This window comes from Sceloporus occidentalis, unplaced genomic scaffold (genome assembly GCF_023333645.1).
Source record: "Sceloporus occidentalis isolate IW3139 unplaced genomic scaffold, rSceOcc1.0.p SCAF_6, whole genome shotgun sequence".
In the NCBI taxonomy this organism is placed as follows: domain Eukaryota; kingdom Metazoa; phylum Chordata; class Lepidosauria; order Squamata; family Phrynosomatidae; genus Sceloporus; species Sceloporus occidentalis.
Window position 1 is genome coordinate 73,343,314 of NW_028316986.1, and position 19,946 is coordinate 73,363,259.

Sequence of the window (19,946 nt, forward strand, 5' to 3'; positions counted from 1 at the left end):
GAAATTTCCAAGGTGCAAGAATTAATAGTTATTTTGTTTTTGTGTGCCTTCAAGTCATGTCTAACCTATGGCCAACCTAAAGCCAAACTATCACATGGTTTTCTTGGCAACATTTCTTCAGAGGAGGTTTGTCTTTGCCTTCCTCTGAGCCTTGAAGATCTTTTTTTTTCTTTCTAGCCATGAATTGTAATACTGACCTGTGGTTAGATGGGACTTGAGTTCCCTTCCAAATTTTCTATTCTATGATTATTTGCTTAGAAGGAATACTGAGACTGTTATGAGTCTGCGTGCTGATTTTGCCAACTACATTTCTCACACTAAGGACTCGGAGCCAGCACTTGCTGTTGGTGTATGTTCAGAAGCTGATTTCTTTAACTGGTTATGCTCTTTAATCTCAGTGATTGCTGCAATTGACTAGAACTTTCACAAATGGGAGCATAATTTAAAGAACAATATGAAGGCTCCTGAGCAATCAACCTGGCTAGGAATTTCCAAGTTCAAAAAAGTCAGGTACATCCAAGGGCAGGCAAGATAAAAATGCAACTTTCGAAGTAATTTGCAAGTTTAACCATTGTGGAGAAAGAACTTGATAAAGGGGAGGAAACACTGTTGATACTCACAGAATGCACCTTTGGAGTGCCATACCCCTATAGATGTGACACTTTTAGCAATTTCACACCAATCTTTCAAACTGTGTCCACATGCACACACATTTGCATGCAATGTTGTGTGAAAATGCATTCATGTAGGAAAGAGGCCAGCCTATCCCAAGAAGCACAAATCAATTCAAAACTTCTAAAATGCAGTTATTTTGAATAAACTCTCCAAAAGCATTCATGATCCTTGATCCAATTCCTGATCGTACTCATGGAAGTTCAACTATCACTATGCTTTGCCAGTCACATTTGATGGGATGAAAGGAAGATCATCCTCATTTCCTGATCTTTGGTCTGATCTACACAGGGCACAAAATGACCAACCTTGAAGGCAAAAAGACACATTGCCCAGGATCCTCCATTGGAAGATATATTGCAAAATTCTACAAAAGTGGAACTATGGCATGTGTCCCTCTTACCTCATGAAGTTCCAAGAGCTCTAATCACAGCTGCCAAAGGTAAGGGATTATAGTACTAGGTCTGTGGTTAAAATGCTGACTCTGAAGATCACGAGGTCAGCAGTTTGAAACCCAAATGCTGTGTGATGGAGTGAGCTCCCACCAGTATTCTAGCTTCTGTCAACCTAGTAGTTCAAAAGCATGTAAAAGTGCAAGTTGATAAATAGGTACTACTTCAGTGGGAGGTAACAGCATTCTGTGCAGTCATGCTAGCCACATGATCACAGAGTTATCTTTGACAATGCTGGCTTTCTCAGCCTAGTAACAGAGATAAGCACCATCCCTACAGTTGGACACAACAATCATGTCAAAGGGGAAACCTTTACCTTTATCTTAGTCCAAAATGTGTGGTGGAACACAATTTGCCTAACCTTGATGTAGGGGTGTGGGTATTCAGATAAACTCTCCCAAATATTTCTTATGGGTATCCAGCTGCATTCTAGATCTTTATGGACTCAGTGCCAAAATTTACAAAGTAAGGAAGCAGGACCATTATGGGACAGGGTTTAGAAGTGTGCCTGCAAGCCCCACACATTTTTACTTATTTCCAGGCCAATGTTCTGTGTTGTTTATGGAGAGAGGTAGGAGAACAACTGCTATTGAGAATTTTAAGATAACACAGGAGTTCCGCTTCCCCCATAGGAAAAGTACATTTCTCTCCTCCCCCCTCCACACTTTTAACCAGGGGCTCCTGTTCCTTTTGGCCCGTTTGCATTATTTGAATCTTCCTGTCAAGCCAGCATGAAGTTGCCAATTATCATGTGACATTCACCCTCCAGTGAGAAACCAAAGCCAAGGGCTCTTTAACTTTTTGGTGCTTGTCGCCCCTTGTAAAGCAGTAAATTGTTTCAGAGACAAGATGATCAGAAAATACACCAGTGAAAGAGAAAGCAACCAGCTGAAAAGATCAGCATTTTTTATTCAATTCTTGGAAGGTCTGACCTTTGCTTTTTGGTCATTGTTCTGTGGACTCACCCAACAAGAACGAACTTTTAATAACTTCTTAATCACTGAAACAAACATCTCAATTTGAATTTTATTTTAACATTTTTCTATCTCATTTGCATGGTAAATCAAAGCCAAGAAAGGGAAATAATTGATTTTCATAACATATATGAATTCCACTTGGCAGAGAGACCTCCTCTGATGAGATTTCAGCTTGCATAATTTGATAGTGAATGGTGTATATGTACATTTTGCATTGGTTAGTGTTTGCACATTCCCTTCTGACATAGGCTGTGGTTTCTTTTAGTGGAGTGGTGGAGTAAATTCAACAGGTACATCATGTTCTGATGCCACAACTGATTGAACAAGTTTCACCTGTTGAATTTCTTCTGTGTCTTATTAAAGAAACAGGAATCTTTTGGGCCCTTTCACATTACATAATACTGTACTGGAAGTTCACTTTAACTGCCATTTCCCCATCCTATGGAATCCCGGGAATCTGCATTTTAAGGAGGGGCATTTAGACATTTCATCTAGAAGGCTTTAGTGCTTCACTAATCTACTTCTCATCTATAGAATATTGTCATGAATCTGCACACTCTGGAGAAAACACCATAATCACTGCTGCAAAGGAATGCACCACCATCACTCCTTCAATGAGACCTGTTCCATCATCCTGGTGTGGATTTTGTGTTCACTGTATTAGTATATTAGTTTATTATTTTAGTATATTTTAGTGTTGTGTTTTATTGTTTTGTTCTTGATTATATGTGTGTGATGTTCTGCCCTTTGGTTAAAAGGAATTATAAATAAATATAATAATTATTAAATAAATAAACATTATTCTGGCAATTAAAGTGGAGGCATGGTGCAGTAATTGGGTATGAAAGGGCTCTTGGACAGGATTATTATACCCAATGAATTTTCTCTTGTCATGAAGCCTCCCAATCATGGTAAATGGTAGGATTCTCTGTACAGGATGAAACAAGCGCAGGTGGCGTAGTGGCTAAATGCCTGCACTGCAGCCACTCACTCACAAGCCACAAGGTTTGTGAGTTCAATACCAGCCAGGGTTCAGGTCAGATCAGCCTGGCATCCTTCTGAGGTCACCAAAATGAGTAGCTTGTTAAGGTCAACTAGTTTATACATTGTAAACTGCTTAGGGAGTGCTTAAGTGCACTGATAAGCAGTATAGAAATGGACTTGCTATTGCCAGAATGGGAGATACATGAATAGCTTCCAGACTGCAAATCACTGTATTTAACATAAAAATAACGCTTTTAGAGTATTCAAAGTTGATCGTTTACAACATCTCTTTCAGGCAGATCAGTGTTATTGCCCTCAAAGTAATGCCTTACAGTATTCATCCAAGACTTCATATTTGGCTTGCCCGAGACAATCCAACAGAGTTTGTATGATTTACCACTTTATCGCACTACACTACACTATTACTGCTCTGGTTGCCTCCTATTGCATTCTGAGGTTTGCAGTTCAGTGAGGCCTAAGAGCTCTCTGGCTGAGAATTCTAAATGCCCTTCCTTAAACTGCAGATCCCAGAATGCAACAGGAGGCAGCTGGAGCAGTTAAAGAGTGGAATAGCAGCACTATAAGAGTGTAGAGTGGTAATCTAGACAGTCAACGTTTGTGCTGCAGACATTTGAAGAGGCAGCTGCTTCAGCTAGCAGATGAGAGGCATAGAACTGAATTTGCCACATGGCTTGTTTTGTAGCCCTGCCCTTCCTCAAGCTAGCCTACTGCCCTCAGATGCAGTAGAAGATGCTATCCTCTCATCAGCATTGAAAAAGGATTGGACTGGTTGTCGGGTTAGGCTTTGTACAAGGAACATGGGAGACACCATTCTGCTCTTTGCTTGAGGCAGGGAACTGTTTGGCACTGCCCCTGAAGTTGTGACCTGGGTTCCCCTTGGGTCATGCACCATGCCATGGCATCAATCACGCTCATTACAAAGCCAAGACTGGCTGTGGTTATTTGATAAATGTGCTTTCGGAGACAAAGCCAGACTGGACATTACATAATGTACGAAAAGGCCACCAGCAATAGTATACAACAAATTAACAGCTATGCTTTGTGACTGTATTTTCAGTCTAGGATGGTTCACAGCTTAGGATCTGTACTTTAGGAAGGGCAGTTAGAATTCTCAGCCCAAGAGCTTCAGTGTTTCCATTGGATGTTGGCATGACAGTTAAAGTGGAATGCAGTGTGAAAGGCCCCCAATTGTAAACTGCTGCAGACCTGGAAGCAACCATCAGAAAAGCATGCATAACACGTGAGCTCATTTGTTATTTATATATTATCTAACTATCTTTAGGTAGAATGCATAGAGCTATTCTGATGAAAGGCTTTGAGGCGACTATGAGAAAAATAAATAAATAAAAAGTGTTTGTACACACTACATATTCTAGCTCTCTGGTGCTACTGTCATGCTCCCATCCTATAAAATTTTAGGATCTGTAATTTGTCGAGGTATTTAGAATTCTCTGCTAGAGCTCTCTAATACTGTAATTAGCAGAGTGCAGTAGAACTCTTTAGCAGATGATTCTAACCACCTTACAAACTATAAATCTCAAGATTCTATAGGATGGAACTATGGCAGTTAAAGTGTTATTAAACTTCTATAATTATCACTTGCAGATATAAAGAGTAAGGATTCTGCAGAGACTGAAAAAGGTTGGAAAGAAGAGCAGCAGCAGCAGTAGCACCCTTCTGATCCACATTTACCAATCAGCAGCAACTGGCTGATAGCAGTCAGTGCTGAGTCCTCGATTGCTAGATCCAGGTCTTATTTTGCTCTTCATTTGTGGACTCTATAATAACCAGAATCTAATGCTACTCTTTAGAGATTACCTTTAAAAGGCTGCCGCCCGACTCACCGGGCAGGCAGCGTTGCCGCCGGGGGCATGGCGGCATGGAGGTCTGGCGCTCCCCAGCATGCTTTGCTGGGGCGCGCTGGCCTCCAATTGGCTGGCCGAGGGGGGAAAAGGAGGGACTTCTGCCTCCTGAGTGACGCTCCAGGAGGCGGACAGTCCCTCTCTATAGTCGCCCCGGTCCTCCAGGGCAGCCGATTGGCTGGCTGCTCCTGGGGGCAGGGCAACTCCCCTCTCGGCCCCCACCTTTGGAATAGGTCTATATATAGGCCATGCGGCGTCCTGCTCGGCACCATTTTTGCTTGGCTCTCCCACCCGCCCTCCCTAGGGTGTGTGGTTTGCTGTCACAACTTTTGGGGTGGCAGCAGAGGTTCTGGATCAGGTAGGCATGGTATAGAAGGTTGCATAGCACTGTATCGGGAGTCCCTATGGGACACAGGAGCGATGAGGGCATACGTTGTGGTCATTGCAGGGGCCATAATGTGACACCGCTTCCCGGTGACTATGGGCTTTAGTTAAATGCAATCTGCGGGTTGAATGAATACAAGAGGGCGTTAATCTAGCCCCTAGCTCATCCCGATGCCTTGCTTTATATGACATGCCATTTATCCTACAATGGCGGGTTGTAAGATGATCCAGAACTCATGCTTTTGGCCAACCCTACCTTTTGCTGTTGCTTGTGTTAATAAAGTTGTGGCCTTTCCTCCACATGCGGCTTTGCATGTTATTGTGGTGATGCCCTCACAGGCAACTGTGTATGTATATGAATGTTCTGCTTTCATTCTCCTTCTCTCTACCAGTCAAATCCTATTTATTCATTTTAATTCTTAATTATTCCTTCACTGTTTTTGATTCCTCCTTAACTTTATTTTTCAGGCACAGCAGTTCCTATTGGTTTGAGACACTGCATGTTCAGTTATATACTTATTTCATTTGTCACACTACTGAATGAAAGCAGGTCTTGTAGTTCTCTTATACAGTTGAATCCTTGGTAGGAAAAGCTGGCCTATATATACGCCTTGTTCCCACTACGTTTAAATCCAGATTGTGATCTGGGTTAAATGGGCATAGTTCCCACTGAATCTGATTTCAGAAATCGTTTCAGAAAGGGGGGGCATGCTTTTTGCCCATTTAACCCACGTCAAAAAGACGCTGGGAAAATGGGTTGTTTTTTGGGCTGAATCAATTTATTTAGAAATAAATTGATTCAGTCCAAGTGGGAACCAGGCAGATTCAAAGTGAAATTGAATCTGCCCTGGTTCCCACTGGCTAGGGGCGGGGGGGGGGGGCAGCTGGCAAGGACCAGCCTGTCCTGGCCCCCAAATCCCCAGCCCAGCCTCCTTACCAGCTTCTTTGGCCGCTGACTGGATTTCCTGGGCTTTTTTTTTTTTTTTAATTCTCATGGCCGGGGAGGCCAGCTGCAAGTTGCAGAGATGCTGGAAGACTTGCAACCTTCTTCCCAGCTTTCCCCTGGCTTCTCTGAGACCTCCTTCCAGTCTCCCCAGCCGTGGGAATTTTTTTAAAAAAAAAGCCCAGGGAACCTGGTCAGTGGCCAAAGAAGACAGTAAGGAGGCTGGGCCAGGGATTTTGGGACTAGGAGAGGCTAGAGATGGGCTGGGCCATCAAGCTGCCCCCCCCCCCGCCACTAAACCAATTCCTGAAACTGGCACAAACATAGTGGGAACCATGTTTTTTCATAACCAGTTTCAAGAATTGGTTCAGGAAATGGATTTTCTGATAAGTGGTAACAAGGCCATAGAAATACCAGAATTTGGTTCAGTATGTTGTCTTTGGAAGCTAGTGTGATATAGCGATTGAAGTGCTGGGCTAGTATTCAATGCAAGCTGGATTCAAATCCTCATACAGCCATGGAAACGCACTGTCACACTCTCTCAGTCTCAGAGGAAGAAAGTAGCAAACTCAATGTAAAGAAATCTTGTCAAAAACTGCAAAGTTTATTTTAGGAGAGCCATAATTCAAAAATGAAGGCACACAATAACACTCATTTACATGGTGGCCATCCGTTGGGGGTGCTTTTTGTATTTCTGTATGGCAGGGGGTTGGACTGGATGGCCTTTGTGGTCTCTTCCAACTCTATGATTCTATGATCTAGTTCCCCTATCTTTCAGCCTTCATTTATTTTTACCAGCCTGCTCTGGATCTGCATTCTGAGAGCTCTAGGCTTCTCATTCAACCAAGAGTTTCTCCTTCCTTGGCTCAGCTTTGTCCTTTGTCACTCACAGCTCCATATTCTTAAAGTTGCCTCCCTCTATATTGTAGACTGCTCCTTCCTTTATTATTTTTAAATCTCAATTAAAAACTTTTTTGTTTTTCAAAGCTTCTGACATTTTAGTTTAATTTTGTTTTATAAGCTTGTATATTTTGATTATATACATTTGTCAGTTTGCTTTATATTATATTGCATTGTTTTTGTATTTCTATCTGCATCACTTGTTTTACAATTTTACTGCATTAGTTTAATATAGGCATCTATGTGTACACAGTGTGTTTACTTGAATACCTTTGACAGGGCTGGCTGTTGCTTTTGTTTTACTTTGCAACGTATCATGTACACTGCTGGCACCATATAAATACACAAATGTAATAAAGTGTAACAACAACAACCACCACCACAAGAACTCTATAGTCTTTGTTTTCTATATCATAACTAGTTGGTTCTAAGCTGTACTGATGAAATGGAAGATGGTGGAAGCTGCTTTTCTGATGCTCCAGAGACTTGAAAGCTTATCACACACGTTATTTTCCCCGTTATGGGAATGGGAAGGGGGCGCTCAGGGCCACACACGACTGAGAAAAAACAGATTTAATCACACAGAAAATCATCTTCAAAATGGCCCCGTTCTGTCCCCTAGTGCCAAGCCGTCCCTATTCAGTTCTGGGGCACATCAAATTTTTGGGTCAGAAGACTTCCGGCCAAGCAAAATGATGCTCCTCAGCACTGAATGGGGATGGTTTGGCGCTGGGGGAGGAAATGGGGCCATTTTGAGGATGATTTGCTGTGCGATAAAATCCATTTTTTCTTGGTTGTGCTCGGCTTCGAGCGGCCCCTTCCTGTCCCCATAACGGGGAAAATAATGTGTGCAATAAGCTTCTAGGACACAGAGCAATGGATTCAAGCTACAGGAAAAGAGATTCCACCAAAAGATCAGGAAGGACTTCCTGATAGTAAGAGCTGTTTGACAGTGGAATACATGCTTCAGATAGTGCTGGAAACTTTTTCTTTAGAGGTTTTCACACACTTGTTCTTAGCCAAAAAGCTGAGACACACTTTTAAACAGAAGCTGGATGGTCATTTGTTGGGAGTGCTTTGATTGTGTGTTCCTGCATGGCAGGAGGACTGGATGGCCCTTGTAGTCTCTTCCAACTCTATGATTCTATGAAATCAAAAGGACTAGGGTCCATAGTTGATAATTTGTTGGTCATTTTACCAGCCCTGTTCCTACACCTTCAGCAACAAGCCAAGCAGAAAGTGAATCCCCAATGCTCCTCCTAGTATAGTAGTAAAGGTATATGAATAGCATCACCTATTTTTGTTCTGTTGAGTTGGGGGGGGGGGAATACTGGAACAGGGACAATAAAAAATAGGGAAGGTGGCAAACCAGAATTAGCTCAGGAAAAGTTATTATGGATTGTTTTCAAATGCGAGCTCCCCCTTCCTCCACCATCTAATTTGTTTTTAGCTCACTTTATTCTTTAAGGCTGGGAATAGATAATAGCATTTATAAACAAGCAATCAGCTACAGCCTCTACTTTACTATTATAACTTAGCACTTTATCCAGTATATGGAAAGGTCATGATTATGTTTGCATGAATAAAGCAGTCATACTTCACCTTAATTTGTCTTTCAGTGTGGCACCTTGTCAAACCCCTGGTAAAAAGGAGTACCAAACATGAAAGGCAACTTCCTTCTACTGATGAGAAAGAAGTGGTGGCTGGGGTGGTGGCAGGTACGAGGAATCTAGCAACGCCTTTCAGACTGATTGATCCATTTTAACACGAGCTTTCATGGATTTCAGCCCACTTCTTCAAACATACTGATGGAGTTAACAGACACTTTCACAAACACCCTTATGGGTTTATTGCCCATGTCACAAATTGCATCATATGATCACTAATGCCACCCCTCATAGCTATGTGGCTGCTAATATACTTGTGATTTGATATTAACTCTGCCAGTTGATCTGAAGATGTGAATTGAAATTCATGAAATTTAAATTAATTGATGCCAAAAGAGGTCCTACATCCCTCTTTTGCTACCCCTTTCTTCTTCTTTTTTAATACTACAACAAAGTAACATGGCTATCTGTTTGAAAAAAAATTGCTAGAAAAATCTTTTTTTGCTGATTCAGAATGAGGAATACACTCAGAATTAGGATGAGACTCAGTTCTTACACTTATCCCTAGTTCACAAATGATATAATTTCTCCATTCTGATATAATTCCCATAATGTTGTCTGTCTTTAGATATATAGTGGGGTAAGTGAGGATTTTGTTCAGTACCTCTGTTTTTATTTTGTTTTATTTTTTTAAAAAAATTAACTAACAACATTAAAATGTACAAACAAGGATGGAAAGGAGATCCAAACTAATGTAGTAGTCTGAATGTTGAACTAAGACCCCAGAAGACCAGAGTTTGAATCCCCATTTTGCCCTGGAAACCCATTAGGCGATCTTGGACAAGTCATATTCTTTCAGTCTCAGAGGAAGGTAACAAGAAACTCCCTCTAAACAAATGTTGCCAAGAAAACAATGAGATAGATTTGCCGTAGGGTCCTCAGAAGTCAGAAATGACTTGAAGACACTACACAAAAGATGGATAGACTTTGAGACTGAAAGAAAAATTAAATATGTGAAAAATGAACCAGACATATTTACTCACTCAGGCAGAAGGCACTAGTGCTTAGTTCTTAAAAACCTAGAGTTGAGTCCCATGTATTCAGCTGTTTCTGTGGTCCTAAATCAGGCCTGCCACCATATTTTTTTTCTTTCTAGAAGTGACCATGTCAGGTTTATTCTCTGATCTTATTTTCTTGCAGCCTGTGTGGTGTAGTGGTTTGACAGTTGGACTACAACTCTGGAAACCAGGATTTAAATCCATGTTTAGCCATAGAAACCCATGACCTTGGGCAAGTCACAGTTTCTCAGCCTCAGAGGAAAGCATGTACAAAGTCAACCCTGAGATCTCACAACAGAGGATTGGGATAGAAAAAAATAACTTCCCTGAATGTTCTGAATCAGATTAATCCATTGGCATTTTCTGAGTAGCAATATACTCTGATCCCATTAAGGGGGATATAAGCAAGATACTTGTGTGTTAAGAGAACAATAAGAGCAGGTCTGGGAACACAATATCTGTAACAGGAAGAAAATGAATGCAAAGCTCCAAAAGAGCTGTTTCTCTGGAGAGTTTTGGAGTCTGAGCAGATGAAGTGGAAAAGCTAGCTTACTTTTGGCATTTTTTGATTCACAGGGAGAACTCACCCACTGCACTGCCAGCTTCTACAGCAGGCCAAATACCCATGGGCAGTCTGCACCACCCCTCTTTCTCTGAAAAGATGGACCCATCAAAAGGGGGTATTTGTGGGTGCAAACTGTGTTGATATTTGGGTGATGAACCTTGCCTGTGATTCCAGTCTGTTCGCAAATGGATGAAGACGTTGGCTCTCTCTCCAACACAGGAACAGAGCGAAGCTCCAAACACAAGCTTTCGTCTTGCTTGGAAGAATGCCTGGAGAAACAGCTGCTAGATCAAAGAATCACTCTCCAGCAGTTCACTCCAAAGAGGTCTTTATTGCTTTGTTTCAAATAACACAAACTAATCACCACTATACAAAAAACTCTTACCAACTGACACACCACACTATCTCAAACTCCCACAATCCCACAGCACAGCATTTTTGCTTATATACAGAATTACCATGAGGCGACCACTAAGCCCAGCCTCTTCATATCCAAGCATAGACATCAATCCCTCTTCAGACTGAAGACATAGCATACTTACATTTAGTCCTGCTCAGTTGATCTTGAGCATCTGGCTGCTGCTCTGGACTCCAGCTGTAGCCAATTTAGGCTTCTGCATCCATTGCCACATCTGAACATTTTCACCTTCAATATATTAACAAACTGCACTACACCATTATTTTTTCCTGTTCCATCACAAACACATGCACACAAGTGCACAGACACACTAACATCAGCCACCAATCACCACCTTTATCCCACCTACAAGTGACTGATTGTCTGTACAGTGCATTGGTGCACCCAGTGACACACTAGCACAGCTGGGCAGCCATTTTGAGTGGTGACTGTTTGAATTTTTTTTAAACTCTAGGGAGAGTGTGCTTGTTACTGAGGGGGTGGAGCTTCAGTGAGTAACATCTGTGAGTCATTAAGAGGCAGAGCTAGCAGACTAGCTTTATATCACTCCTCCCAAAGCCACATGCCTAATGGCACGTGAATTCTTTTTCATCCAAGGAGAACTACAGTAGAGGCTGAGTTAATTGAGCTCACAGCCAGAAATTGCTGAAATATCAGGGGCTTTAACGTTGGTGTTTTCCAGAGGATTTTTTTAGGAGGAAACCCACAGTCCTGTTCCAGTAATTTCTTAAGACATTTCAGTATAGACACTGACGGAACCACTGCAGTCACCTGCAACACTTGTGGGATGTTTGCCTTCTTGCCTACAAATGTGGAGAACTTCACATTCACCAAGTGCAAGTTGGTCGCACTCTTGGAGGAGAAAGTCCAGCAGCTGGAGTCCAGAGTAGCTACATTTCAGCATATTAGGGAGCAAGAGGATTTCCTGGACACAACAGAACTAACAATCCTGGACAAGTACCAGGCAGAGGAAGTTGCTGGGGTGGAGGAGGTCACTTCACATACACAGGAGGCAGACAGCTGGAGAAATGTCACACAGAGAAGTAGGCCAAGAAGGGATTGTTCTGGGAGCTTCCAGCTAGAGAATCGATTCGAAGCTCTTTCCCTTATCAAGGAGGATGAGGAAGAGCAGCATGGACAGACTTCAGGGACAGAGCAGGGGAGCCTGAGAGTCCCACCAGAGGGAACAGTCACTGCTAAGTCTTGAAGGAGGCGTGTGGTCGTAGTGGGGGACTCCTTGCTGAGGGGTACAGAAGCTGTGATTTGTAGGCCTGACAAGATGTCTCAAGAGGTGTGTTGTCTCCCCGGAGCAAAGAACCATGATGTGACAGAGAGGCTGACAAGACTGGTGAAGACTACTGACCAATACCCCCTTCCTTTTGGTCCACGTGGGACCCAATGATACTGCAAGACACAGCCTTCAGAACATCAAGAGGGATTGCGAGGTGCTTGGTAGGAAGCTGAAACAAATGGATGCACAAGTTGTCATCTCGTCTCTTCTGCCAGTTGAAGGGCATGGTCCAGGAAGAGAGAGGAAAATAGCAGATGTGAACAACTGGCTCTGCAGATGGTGCAGCCAAGAACGATTTGGATTCTTCGATCATGGGCTGCGGTTCCATGAGGAGGGACTTCTTGCAACGGACGGGTTGCATCTCACGCCAGTTGGAAGAAATCTTTTTGCCAACACTCTCAAGAATCTGATCAGAAGGGCTTTAAACTGAGTTTCATGGGAGAAGGAGACAATATTAAGGAAGGCAAAAGGGATGGAGAAAATAGTTAAACTGACATAGAGGAAACAAGACAAATAGTTCAAGGACCCAACAGTGGGAGGCAAAAAACTTGCACAGGCAGCAAGTAAAGGGCACACATGGTCTGCAATGTCTCTACACTAATGCACAGAACATGGGAAATAAGCAAGATGAACTTGAACTCCTAGTACAACAAAGCAAATATGATATAATAGGCATCACGGAAACCTGGTGGAATGCGTTTCATAACTGGAATGTAGAAACAGAGGGGTATAACCTTTTTAAGAGAAATAGGACAAACAGGAAAGGAGGAGGAATAGCACTATATGTGAGAGATATTTACACCAGTGAAGAGATCCAGAGCATCAATAATGGCAGCCAGGTGGAGAGCATCTGGATAAAATTTAAAGGGAAGGGAAACAACAAGGATGTTATGGTGGGAATCTACTACAGACCCCCCCCCCCCAGTCAGATGGAGGAATTGGATGATGCCTTTCTAGAACAGATGACTACACACTCAGAAAGGAGAAATGTAGTAGTGATGGGTGACTTCAACTATCCTGATATTTGCTGGAATTAAGATTCAGCCAAATCCTCAAGGTCTAACAAATTCCTCACTTGCCTCGAAGACAATTTCATTTTCCAAAAGACAGAAGAGGCAACAAGGGAGTCAACTATTTTAGATCTGATCCTAACCAACAAGGATGACTTGGTTAATGGGGTGCAAGTGATGGGATCATTAGGTGGAAGTGACTATGTCCTTCTGGAAAGGAGAAGCCAGACATAGTCAGAAACACATTCTAGACTTTAGGAAAGCAGATTTTAGAGAAATACTGGAGGTGATCCCATAGTCAGGAATACTAGAAGAGAAGGGAGTTCAAGATGGACGGGAGTTTCTCAAAAGGGAGATACTGAAGGCACAATTTCAAACAGTTCCAGTGAGGAAGAAAAATAGGAGGTGTCTCAAGAAACCAGGATGGATGACTAAGGAACCTTTATCTGAGCTAAGTTTTAAACGAAACATGTATAAAAAATGGAAAAATGGGGAACTCACCAGAGGGGAATTCAAACAAATAGCTAGTCTGTGTAGAGGTATAGTCCAAAAAGCTAAAGCTCAGAATGAACTCAGGCTTGCTAGAGAGGTTAAGACTAAAAAGGATATATATACACACACACACCATGAAAAGGAATAAGAAGGAAATGGTAGGGCCCACTACGTGGAGAAGGTGGCGAAATGCTAACAGGGGACATAGAAAAGGCAGAATTCCTCAACACCTTCTTTGCCTCAGTGTTCTCAGAAAAGGAAAAGGGTGCTCAACCTGAGGATAATGGAGCAGAGGACAGAATAGGGGAATTTCAGTACTGAATAAGTAAAGAGATAGTACAGGAATACCTAGTTAATCTAAATGAATTTAAGTCTCCAGGACCAGATGAACTACATCCAAGAATATTAAAAGAACTGGCAAATGTAATATTGGAGCCATTGGCAATAATCTTTGAACAGGAGCAAAAAGGGGAAAAAAGAGGATCCCAACAATTATGGTCCAGTTAGTCTGACATCAATACCAGGAAAGATTCTAGAGCAGATCATCAAACAGAGAGTCTGTGAACATCTAGAAGGCAATGCCATAATCACAAAAAGTCAACACGGGTTTCAGAGAAAGAAGTCATGCCAGACAAATCTAATCTCTTTCTTTGATAAAATTACCAGCTTGGTAGATGAAAGGAATGCTGTGGATATAGTATATCTTGATTTCAGTAAGGTCTTTGACAAGGTTTCCATGACATTCTTGCAAACAAGCTTGCAAAATGTAGACTAGACAAGGTAACTGTTACATGGATTTGTAATTGGTTGACTGACCGACTCCAAAGGGTGCTCAACAATGAGCACTCCTTTTCATCCTGGAGAGAAGTGACCAGTGGGGTCCCACAGGGCTCTGTCCTGGGCCCAGTGTTATTCAACATCTTTATCAATGACTTGGATGACAGAATTGGGAGCATACTTATCAAATTTGCAGATGATACCAAATTAGGAGGAATATCTAATATCCCAGAAGACAGGATCAAAATTCAAAATGACCTGAATAGACTAGAAAGCTGGGCTAAAGCTAACAAAATGAAATTCAACACGGAGAAATGTAAGGTACTGCACTTAGGGCAGAAAAATAAAATGCACAGATATAGGATGGGGGGACACCTGACTGAATGAGACTTCCAGCAAGCATACCCTCCTGACCCTCTGTAGAGGAAATCACCCCAAATATATAGCCACCTCAGGACGTTCTCTTTTTTAAATTGTATTGTGATTTATGTGATTTTAAGAGATGTGTTATTATACGAGCTGATTTTATCTATTTGTAATTGTGATGTATTGTGAACTGATACTGGTTGTAATCCCGCCTCGATCCGTAGGGAGAGGTGGGAAAATACAAATAAAAATTTATATTATATTATTTTATTATATTATCTAGGAGCCCAAGTAGACCACAAGTTGAACATGAATCAACAGTGTGATGTGGCAGCTAAAAAGGCCAATGCAATTTTAAGCTGCATCAATAAAAGTATAGTGTCTAGATCAAGAGAAGTAATAGTGCCACTATATTCTGCTCTGGTCAGGCCCCACCTGGAATACTGTGTACAGTTCTGGGCACCACAATTCACAAAGGACATGGAGAAACTGGAGCGTGTCTAAAGGAGGGCGACTAAAATGGTGAAGGGTCTGGAAACCATGTCCTATGAGGAATGACTGAGGGAGCTGGGGATGTTTAGCCTGGAGAAGAGAAGGTTAAGAGGTGATATGATAGCCCTGTTTAAATATTTGAAGGGATGTCATATTGAGGAGGGAGCAAGCTTGTTTTCTGCTGCTCCAGAGAACAGGACCCTGAACAATGGATGCACGCTGCAGGAAAAGAGATTCCACCTCAACATTAGGAGGAACTTCCTGACAGTAAGGGCTGTTCGACAGTGGAACACACTCCCTCGGAGTGTGGTGGAGTCTCTTTCTGTGGAGTTCTTTAAGCAGAGGCTGGATGGCCATCTATCAGGGATGCTTTGATTGAGAGTTCCTGTATGGCAGGGGGTTAGACTGGATGGCCCTTGTGGTCTCTTCCAATTCTACAATTCTATGATTCTATCAATCCCAACCAAGATGGCCAATGGTCAGGAAATGTAGGTTAAAACCTTTTGGGGAGCACCACAGAAAAAGGCTGCCCTATACTGCAGACACGCAAAAACAAAAATGAAGCCCAGAGGTTACGGTTGTTGTTTTTTCAATATCAGAAGATTCAATCCCTAGTATCTTCAGTTGGTAGGAACCTTGCAGACCTGGGAGACCTGCTGTCAAAAAAGAGAACTTGGCTAGACAGAAAAATGGTTTCTGTTAATGCAAGGCTCCTCTTATTTCTTCCTTTAAAAGAGCAAAGGATCCTCTGGATCAGAGCATTCTAGATATATTCAAAGAAGCCAAATGATTGACAGGCTACAAAGGAGCAAACTGATAGATTCCAAGCTTTGGTTCCTTACATTTTGCTACATTATGTAGCAAAAAAGAGAAGTTTGACACTAGGGGTGCCATCAAGCTTCTTCGATTGCTGCTAAAATATTGTGAGTGGCAAGAAGTGTTGAGAAGTTTCCTAATGGCTAGCAACAACAAAAAAGCATCAGCCTTCATAATTGGTTCGAGACAGCATCCTGAGTAGACAGGGATTAAAGTCACTGATGTGTAACCAGTCACAGAGCCCAAAGTAACAAGCATCCAGCATCACATTAGCAGCCAAGACAACATTAATTATTTAACCACAGCATTCACGATAATTTAACCACAGTAGTGAGAGTACGAAAGCTAATTTTCATTTAAAAAATACTGGCATTTTCAATATTCACAAAATGTACATACATGCCAAGGAAAGACACACTTTCTCACACTTTCTCTCTCACACTCCCCTGAGAAACAAAGTTCAGAATCTGTATTCACATTTCCAGAGAGCACAAATTAAAGTGTTCATTTTCTGTATTTGTTGCTGTTGTGTGATTCAATAAGGGAAGGTGAACTATTTCATTACCAGCCAATTTATGTAGGGTGACAGGCTGACACTGTTTGGTTTGCCATCTGTGAAAGACAAATAACAAGCTACTTTGTAATTTGCAAGTCAAAAATGAAATGGAAACTTCTCCTTGCAAGGTGTCTCCCATTCTACTAGATAGTAACACTGATGCCATTCTCTAGATTTGTTTTGCCACTGGCCAGCATTCTAAGAAACTTAATTTTGTAACTGAGGGTCAAACTACATGCATCCATGCGTATCCTTTCTCTGACATCTTCATTTTCTTTCCCTTTCTTATATTTGCAACTGCATCTTATTGCACATGTAGTCAGTTATATTCAAGGTGAAACTCTCCCAGTGGCTGTGCTTCAGGGCCCAAACATTGAAATGGACTCAGACAAATATTTATGCATAAATATTCCAATAACTCATGTTGTTCCCTTTAGGAATCAAGATGTATGTGTCTGTGATAAACCCCACTACAGTTTAGCATGATGTTTAGGATGTTATCTTAATCGGGTTCATATTCATTTTAATACTATTCCTAATTCTGCATTGTTCAAGGGGGGTTGTTGTTAAATTGGAGTGTCTGGGCAAATAAAAATGTCTTTGAAGCATAATAATAGGCACTTATAGCTGTCTCTACATCATAGACTTAGAATCATAGAATATTAAGAGTTGGAAGGTGCCACAAGGGCCATCTAGTTCAACCCCTGCCATGCAAAAATACACAACTACAGCACTCCTGAAAGATGCCCATCCAACGTCTGTTAAATGACCTCCAAAGAAGGAGAGTCCATTAGCTCCAAGGCAGTTTATTCCACTGACAAACAATACTTACAGTAAAATTCTTTCTAATGCTTAGATGTAATCTCTTTCTTCTAATTTGAATCCATTGGTTTATGTTCGATTCTAAGGAGCAGCAGAAAACAAGTTCACTCAGTCTTCTACATGACATCCCTTCAGATATTTAAAGATTGCTATCAAGTTACCACTTGGTCTTCTGTTCTCAACTCTAAAGCATACCCTATCCTACATCACTCCACACAAGGTTTGTTTTCCAGATCTTTGACCATCTTTGTTGCCTGTCTTTGGCCATGTTTCATCTGATCAATATTGTCCTTGAACTGTGGAAACCAGAACTGGACACAGTATTCCAGTTGAGACTGATGAAAGCAAAATAGAGTGCCACTGCCACCAATCTTAGTAGCAACAGGTATAACATTTACATTTCTATACTGCTTAATAGTGAATTCAGCACTCTAAGTGGTTTACAGTCTGTGAGTCAATGACCCCCAAGAAGCTGGGTACTCATTTTACTGCCCTACAAAAGGATGGAAGGCTGAGTCAACTTTGAAGCCCTGGAATTGAACTCACAACAGCATTGTTGCTGCAGTACCAGCATTTAACCACTGCACAATCAGGGCTCCAACTTGATCTGGACACTGTGCTCCTATTGATACAATGTAAAAGTGCACTGGCTTTTTTGGCTGTTGCCATCACACTGTTGACTCATTTGTTGCTTTTAGTCTTCTAAGACCCCCAGATCCTTTTCACATGTCCTGCTTTCAAGGCAGGTGGTACCCCTATATTTATATATTTCATTTCTCTTACCTTGCATTTCTCCCTATTGAAATGCATTTTATATGTTTTAGCTCAGTTCACCAATTCTCATGGTCATGTTGAATTCTGATCCTGTCCTCTAGGGCATTTGCTGCCCTTCTAAGTTGATGTCATCTGCAATTTAATGATCATGCTTGTATTCACCATCAAACTCATTTATAAAGATGTCAAACAACACTTGGACCAAGAACGAACCCTGAGGAATTCCACTAGTACTCGTCTCTGTATTATAGATCAACCATTGGCGAGCACTCTCTGGATCCAGACTGTCAGCCAGTTACATATCCACCTAACTGTAGCACTTTCCAACCCACAGTTAATCAACTTTTGTGCAAGAATATCATGGGGGACCTTGCCAAAATCCTTATTGAAATCAAAATATATATTTGCAGCACTCCCTTGATCTACTAAGCTGGTAACTGTATAAAAAAAGGAAACAACAATAATTTGGCATGATGTGGCTCATAGTAATCATTACTTTCTAAGTGTGCACAGATTTTCTGTTTGTCTAGTTTAGAACCTTTTCTTCTATCAACATCAAGATGATATTGGTAGCTGCTTGAGTCCTCTTTTTTGCCCTTTTTTGAAGATGGGGACATTTGCCTTCATCCAATCTGCTGGAACCTCTCCTGTCCTCCAAGAATACTCAACACTGTCAGTTATTGACAGTGGCTCTGAGATTACATTTGCAAGTTGTTTTAGTATTCTTGGATGCAGTTCATCTACCCTTTGAAACTTGACAACTGAACACAATGATTCTGAACAGTTCTTGAAGACAGGCTGCTGTGGAATGGATGGGGAAAGGATTGGGGACTTCCAGCAGCATTGCCAGAATTTTCTGTGCAGTAATATGTGTACTTTCCCCATTCCGTTCCCTTCCCACCCCCTTTAATTCCACTCTGGTCCCTTTCTAAAAGCCCTGTGCGATAAACTCCATAGAGAGCTGCATGGTATAGTGATATGAGTGCTTAGCCATAAAGCCCACTGGCTGGCCTTCAGTAAATCGCATGCCCTCAACCTCAAGGGAAGGCATAGCCAAATCTCTTCTGATCAGATCTGGCCAAGAAAACCCCATGATAGGTTTGCTTTAGGGTCACTGTAAGTCAGAGATGACTTGAAGGCACACAACAACAACAGCATCAACATGTATATTAATTCTGCTCATTTAAGGAGTCTTAGGCCACAACTGCTAGGTGTCTTTTTAAGGTAGATGCAAGAGACTTAGGCGGGTTACACACCGCCATGAAAGTACGAAGTCAGTCCGTACTAGGGTTAGGAAGGTGTGGTGCTTCCGCACCCTCCTAACCCTAGTACGGACTAAGTCCGTACAAAATGGCGGCTCCCCTTCCACATGGGTGCCGCCATGATGACATCACGACTGCGCCGCCTCTATACGGGGCGGGGCAGACGTGACGTCGTTGGTCCGCACCAGGGCGCTTAGTGCGCCCTTTCTGCGGACCAGGAAGGAGCTCCGTTTCGGAGCTCCTTCCTGGTTTGCGGTGCTGCTTTGCGTCGCTGGGCGCAGCCTTCAGACGGCTGTGCCCAGCGAAGCAAGGGAGAAAGGGGCCAAGCGGCCCCTTTCTCCTCCTCCCCACTGCCGCGGTGTGTCCTTGGGGCTTGAAGCCCCAAAGACACCCCTTTTCAGGCTGCGGGGAAGCGGCGTTTTGCCGCTTCCCCACAGCCTGAAAA

The 19,946-nt window shown here is 42.2% G+C and overlaps 1 long non-coding RNA gene across 1 annotated transcript; it reads left to right on the top strand.

Annotated features, from left to right (window-relative positions):
• The first annotated feature begins 1,031 nt into the window (after nucleotides 1-1,031).
• LOC149310933 (uncharacterized) lies at nucleotides 1,032-4,788 on the top strand. Its single transcript, XR_016281633.1, has 3 exons — nucleotides 1,032-1,114; nucleotides 2,636-2,738; nucleotides 4,712-4,788. It is a non-coding gene; the product is annotated as an uncharacterized LOC149310933 (long non-coding RNA).
• The last annotated feature ends 15,158 nt before the right edge of the window (nucleotides 4,789-19,946 follow it).